The sequence below is a fragment of the Pelodiscus sinensis genome, chromosome 5 (assembly GCF_052426305.1).
Source record: "Pelodiscus sinensis isolate ZL-2025 chromosome 5, ASM5242630v1, whole genome shotgun sequence".
Classification (NCBI taxonomy): domain Eukaryota; kingdom Metazoa; phylum Chordata; order Testudines; family Trionychidae; genus Pelodiscus; species Pelodiscus sinensis.
This window is the reverse complement of record NC_143056.1, coordinates 65,343,681-65,350,833: the sequence shown is the minus strand read 5'-3', so window position 1 is coordinate 65,350,833 and position 7,153 is coordinate 65,343,681.

Below are 7,153 nucleotides of genomic sequence, written 5' to 3'. Positions count from 1 at the left end.
GTTTTGTTCTGAATAGGACAGAAGTAAATCCAAGCTTTTCAAATCTTCATTTTAATTACTCTTGGACTAGCTAATAGGCCATCCTCCTGAGAATCATAAGGTTGGAAGAGACCTCAAGAGATTATATATTCCAACCCCCTGCTAAAAGTAGGACCAATCCCAACTAAATCAGCCCAGCCAGGGCTTTGTCAAGACAGGACTTAAAAACCTCTAAGGATGGAGATTCTGCCACCTCCCTAGGTAATCCATTCCAGTGCTTCACCACCCTCCTAATGAAAGTTTTTCCTAATATTCAACCTAGACTTGCCCCACTGTAACTTGAGACCATTGCTCCTCATTCTGTCATTTTGTTTGGATTAAAAGTTTTATCCTTTTTTATATTTGTATTTTAGGTTTAATGATGTAAGCAATGTGGTTTAATGATGTAGCGATAATATAGTAATGTAAGGTAACATATTAACACACATTTAATATTTTATTAAACTAAGTCCTTTCAGTTAAATGAATATTCCTTCATTTTAAAGTTTAGTGAGTTTAGTAATTGGCCTAAGTAGAAAGATAGATTTTTGGTATTGTCTGTATTAATGAGACTAGAGGAATGTTGAAGGCTAAGGCCTTAACAGTTTGATTTGCCCAATGCAGATATTGATGTTATGCTCTTCCTCGAGAGTCCTTGTAAATGATTGTTTATATGTGAAAGTGGTATGTATGTGTCGAGATAAAGGTGCAAAAGTTATTGCTCAGAGCCAGATGGCCAAAGGAGGGGTGAGCATGGGTGAAAACTAGATGACCCGGCATCAAAGAAGAACCAGCTATAACCATCGATGCGTATCCCTACTCACAGGATGATTGGATTATTGGCAGATTGACGGCTTTACACGAAGCCTGCGCCCCTGAAATATGACTGATTACAGGATAAACTTTGGAAATGTTTTGGGAACACTGACATCAAAAAGATAATACTCCAGTCACAGGCTAACACAGTAGAATCCATAGACTTCAACAGAGAAAAGGATTATAAAAGCAGGGTGCTTTGCTATGGAACTTTGGGTTCATCTTGCCACCAACTCCAGAGGAGCATCAGATCAATCGACCAACAAAGGCCCGGCTCTCCCTCTGTGTTCAATCTAGCTGGCCACTAGATTGATACAGAATCTGGACTGGCAACTATAACATCGTCTGGTGGGATTGTGTGTATGGTGTTTGTGTGTGTGTGACTGAAAAGCATATGCAACTGTTGTATTCTCAATAAATGTGACGTACTGCCTTTTTCCCTATAAAAGATCTTGTGTGCTTCGTTTAAGCATAACAATTTGTCACCATTGAGAACAGCCTATCTCTATCCTCTTTGGAACCTCTTCCTCCCCCCCCCCCCCCAACCCCTTTCAGGTAGTTGAAGGCTGCTATCAAATCCCTTTCACTCTTCTCTTCTGTACACTAAATAAGCCCAAATCCCTCAGCCTCTCCTCATAAAACATGCTTTGGTTCCTAAATTCTGATCATGTGCTCTCTCCTCCAGGAAGCCAGATTACAGACACTGGGTTAGCGAGCGGGATGTAATAACTTGCCCACATGTCCCTGATAATATCTTATTTTATTTTCCTTTAGAACGCTGGAGGCAAACCACACTTTGATGCTATGTCTATTACCAAATTCCAGCTTTAAATGTCCTTTTTAGGCTTCCTGGTAGGACTAGAAAAGCAAGTTTTACAAGATATAAACAGGAATCCACAGAAATTGCATAGTCTCTGCGCTGTGGATAAACTCTGCCTCTTTGCTTACAATAATTTAGTATTTATGTGTACTGGGAGGCATTGAGAAGACAATTAAAATCCCAACCTGGCAAAGCATTTAAATATAAGGATTGGCTCTAAGTTCTTGGTTGGATGCTGAGGGGTAGTCATTAAGGGCCTCATCTAAAGCTCGTGGTAGGAAGTGACTCGAATTTGCTTCAAATTTGGATCAGGCCTGATTTTCAAAGGTATTGAGCTTCAACAGCTCCCTTTAAAGTCAACAGGAGCTACTGGTGCTAAGCATCCCTGGGGATCAAATAGAAATATTTCCATATATCCTTTAAAACAATGTTCTTTAAAGTTATAAATGATAAATAGTAATTATACTAAATGGAGAGGAAACAGAAATATATTAGAGATGGGAGAACTATTTGTAACAAACTTATATTCAGGGCTTTTTTTTTTCTTTTTTTTTTCCCCCACGGAGTGTTTGTGAACAAATTTGAAACAAAAGACAGGACTATGTAGCACTTAAAAGACTAACTTTTTTTTATTGTATCCCTTTGGTATATATGGTCGTGCCAGTTTTCTTCCACTATTTGATCTGAGGAAGTGGGTCTGGCCCACAAAAGCTCATCACCTAATAAACCATCTTGTTAGTCTTTAAAGTGCGACATAGTCCTGTATTTTGTTTCAGCTAGATCAGACTAACATGGCTACATCTCTGTTACTATTCTACATGAACAGATTTGGATTTCCACCAATGTGTTCATTTTTGAAAAACATTCCATGACTGTTTCATTCAAATATATTTCAGCCCATTTATTTCTTGTAAAATTCATTCATAGCCTGCACTTACTCTTTGTTCCTACCATTGTCACAAGGCTACCTTCTGAGACCCAGCATATAAGAACTGTCACTGGAAGCTTAATGAGCATAGGGTTGGGTGCTGCAGGAGCATGACACCGGCACAATGATGGTATTTTAGACAGTTATGGACAGGCTGCCATAACTCTGACAGGCCTTGGATAGGGAAGGTGACAAGGTGGCTTAAAGGCACCCTAGCTCCCACTCTTATGCTATGTGTAAGGGGGGCTTTCAGACTTTCTGGGCCCCTGGGTCTCAGGTGTGTGTGTGGGAGAGAGCTGGCTCCATGCGCTTGGAAAGGGGCAGGGCTGGGAGTAGTCAGCCCTCAGAGCCACCCAGCATAGGCTGCACAGCAGTCCAACGGCGATTTAAAGGGTCTGGGCAACTGCTCCCTTTGCCCTCTTCCCCACCATCAGCAGAGCTGCTACATCTATACTTAAAGCTCAAAGTGGTGTAGCAGTGATGGCACGGGCAGCGGTGAGCAGTGGTATTGACTAGTCACTGTGTTTGCACCACGGCGTCTGAGAGGGTTTGTATTTGGTACAAGCAGCCTTTGCTGTTGCTTGTCACTGACCACGCACCCTTTGGTGCACTTCTTGAAAACTAGCATGTGTATGTCAACTCAAGCTGGGAACCTCCATCACCAAGTGTAGGCGTAGCCTCAGGGTATGTTTTCACTACAGCGTTTTCCCAGAAGAACGGCCGTAATGCCGGAAAAACAATACTAGCGTCCACACTGTAATTGCATTATTTCAACAGAAAGTGGAAATAACAGACTGCTTTTTCCAACGGCAATAAACCTCATTGTGAGGAATAAGCCTTTTTCCGAAAAAGCTTTTTCAGAAAAAGGTGTGTGTGGATGCGGAAGAGGGAGTTATTTTGAAAAAAGAGGCCTCCTGGAAATACCACAGGTGCCCTGCTGGCCACTTCATCCCCACTCATCACAACTCTATAGCTCCTGTCTCCTGGCAGCTCTTAAACCTGCAGACACAGGGGAAAGGGCTTTGGCAGGAAGCAGGCCCTGGGAGCTCCCAGACATCACGCAGCTGTCAGTGCCTGACGTTTGGGCACCAGTGTCTCAGCCACAAGCCCTGCAAGAGCCCACTGGCCCTCCCAGGGAACGCACACGGGGCTCCCAGGAGCCTGCCAGGGGCCGCAAAAGGCTTGTGCCATCTAGGTCTGAGGGGAGATCCTGGCGCTCCTGGAGGAATGGGGCGATGAGAACCTCCAGGATCTTCGCTCCATGCACAGGAATGTGGACGTATATGGCTGGATGGCTGACAGCCTGACTACGAGGGGCCACAACAGGAGCCTTGAACAGGTCTGCAGCAAGGTCAAGGAGCTGCGGCAGGTCTATGCCAGAGAGAGGGAGTGCAGCTCACTCTCTGGGGCAGGATCCCGCTCCTGCCCCTATTGTAATGAACTCCAGCACATTGTGTGACGGTGCAGCCCCTTCCCCACTCCTGATCGTGGACTCTAGGCTGCAGACGCCTGTTGTCACCCACCTGGGGGTCCCAGCTGATGAGGAAGAGGGAGTAGCAGGAGGAGCTGGAGGAGGAGGAAATGGCTAGCACAGTGACCAACATCACCCTGCAGCCAGTATCCCAGGGCCTGGATGTCTTCTGAGCATACTCCAAATCTGGGGTGGGATCATCAGGTGAGTGCTCTTAGATTTTCACACACACAGGGTGGGGGTGGTGGGCACTGAGGGGCTGTGTGCAGCATCAGTCTGTGCCATGCAGCCCCCAGAGCACCCCTGGGCTCTTGCTCACAGGCTCTGGGGAGGCCAGACACATTTCTGAGCCCTGGGGAAGGATGTCACTGCTGGAAGGAGGTTGAGGACAAGGGCACACACACGCCCACAGACTGAGGAGTGCCGCACATGGGCATGTCTGCACGCTCGAGGCACCACCCACTCCCAGGGACAGAGCTGCCAGGTGCAGGTGTGTGTGGCGCTGATGAAAGCCCAGGCAGCTTGAGTCCCCTCTCCCACCCATTGGATCCCAGTGTGGCTGGACACTTCCCTTGCCTGCTTGTCCATGAGATGGGGAGATGGGGGGTAGGAAGCATGGTCCCCGGGGACCTCTGGGGCCCCATGAGGCCTGTCCTGCTGTCCAGGTCACACATGGCCTTTCTTCTGGGACATCACCGTCCTCTGCCCAGAGAACTTTTGCTCTTAGCTCACAGATGACTGGTTACCTCTCTTTATTCTCCCCAGCTGGACCAACCGTGACTGTGGGGAGAGTGACACCACCCGAGCCAGCCGCCTGACTCTGGGGGAGCTGCAGGCATCAGACAGTCCAGGAGAACCTCATGAGGGAGCACATATCCATCCTCTGGGACATGCAGCAGATACTGGTTCAGAAGGTCTGGGACGATGCATAGTGGTGGGCCCAGATGTGGACCAAACTTCTGTAGCAGGGCCGCAACATGTGTGGCGCTGTCCGGCACCAATCCCAGTCTCTGCTCCAGTCCCCGCTACAGTACCCCCCCACACATGCCAGCCCCTGCCTCCCCATGTTTGACCCTGCTCCAGCCCATCTCCTGCCTAGTCTCCTGTTCTCCCAGAAACCCCCCACTGCTGAGGTCGCCAAGGTCCCTGGACAAGAGGTGGAACAAACACCCAAACCATATGTTAGTCTCAGCCCCAGCTCTGAGCTTCTCACCCTCTCACCCCCATATCCAGGCTCTCAGCCCACCCTCCTCCCCAGTTACTTTTATCCCAAATAAAAACCCAAAGAGTTATTTTTTTTGAAAACCCAACAGCTGTTTTTATTGGGTCTGCAGGGAAAGGGGGTTGTAGGGAGGAAAGGTGAAGGCAGAGAGGGGCAAGGCACAGACCCCTAGGGGGGAGGCCCTGGGGAGAGTTATGGAGCACCCCTACCTGATGGGCTTGGTGGATGGCAGTGTGTGCAGCTGCTTGAAGGCCTGTCCCTCCCAGCTGGCCTTTGCCCCCCACCCGTAAGGAAGGCTTCCCCCTTCCTCTCCACGATGTTATGGAGAACACAACACACAGAGATCACCTAGGGGATGTTGTGCTCCCCTATATTGAGGTGGGTCAGGAGATGCCTGAACTGCACCTTCAAGTGCCAAAGGCTCATTCAGTCTGGATGCAGGTCCTGTCCAGGTGGCCATTGGAGCAGTTCCTGTTTGGGTCCAGGTGGCTGGTGTAGGACTTCATAAGCCATAGCACTGGGGGGTAGGCTGCATCCTCCATGATGCACAGTGGCATCTAAATGTTCCTGATCATGATGTTGTGCTGGGGGAAGAAAGTGCCAGCCTCCAGCTTCTGGTATAGGCTGGAGCTGCAGAAGACGCCTTCCCCGACCAGCTGGTGAAAATGTCTGTGAACTGTCCGCGGTGGTTGACCAGGGCCTGCAGGGCCATAGGAAAGTATCCCTTGCGGTTTATATACTGCGCAGCTTGGTGGTTGGGGGCATGGATGGGGATGTGGGTTCCATCTATAGCCCCTTCGCAGTTGGGGAAGCCCAGGGCAGCAAATCCAGCCACAATGGGGTCCAGGCCTCCCAGGTGGATGGACCCGATGGAGCAGGACAGTGTATATGGCCCTCACCTGCAGAAGGAGACAAACAAAGACACAAAACAGAGACTCAGAGGGAGTGCCTGAGTCCTTGGGAGGTCCACTCCCGCTCCTCCTCTCTGTCCTGACAAACACCCCAGCAGCCACCCCCTATGAAGCACGCCCCTCCCCCCAGCAGAGCTGTGTGAGGGCAGGACTGCAGAACCCCCTGTGGAGAGGGCATTCCCCCTGCCATCTGCAGGCCACCCCCTCACATCTCCAACCCCCCGTTTCCCTAGGGTCTCCCTTTCCAGTACTCCTCCCTCCACAGGGACTGCAGCTTGACAGTGCCTGTGGAGGGTCCCAACAGTCGACTTTCCCATGCCGAACTGGTTGCTCATGAGCCAGTAACTGTCTGGCGCTGCGAGCTTCCAGATGGCGATGGCAACCCGCTTCTCCACCGGGGTGATGGGCCGCATCTGGGTGTCCCATTGTCAGAGGGCAGAGGTGAACCAGGCACACAGATCCATGAATGTCTCCTTCCTCATACAGAAGTTGTGGAACCACTGCTGGCTGTCCCACCGCTCCATCACCAGCCGGTCTCACCAATCGGAACTGGTGTCCAGATTCCAGAAGTGTTGCTCCTCCGTGGGGTGCAGTTGCAAGGGCATTGCTCCCACACACAGGCAGAGGTTCTCAAAGATCAGCTTGGAGTCAAACTCATGCAGGACCATGAAGACAGCCTTCAGAAACAGCTGCAGAAACTGCACCATCGGAGTGTGGGGCCATCGAATGCCCAGAGGCTGCTCCAGCTCCGTGGCAAGGAGTGCTGTGGTGTCCAAAGGCAGAGGGGTCCCTGTAAGCACACGTCTCAGATAGCCTCAAGCAGCAGCTATCAGAAGTAACTGCTGACCAAATGCCCTGTCTGATCTGGTTCTGGGCAGCCTTAATTGTGACATAGTGTCTACACTGATTGGACACTATCTTTCAAAAGAGCACATCGATATTTTGTTGCTATTTTTGTAAGCAGACA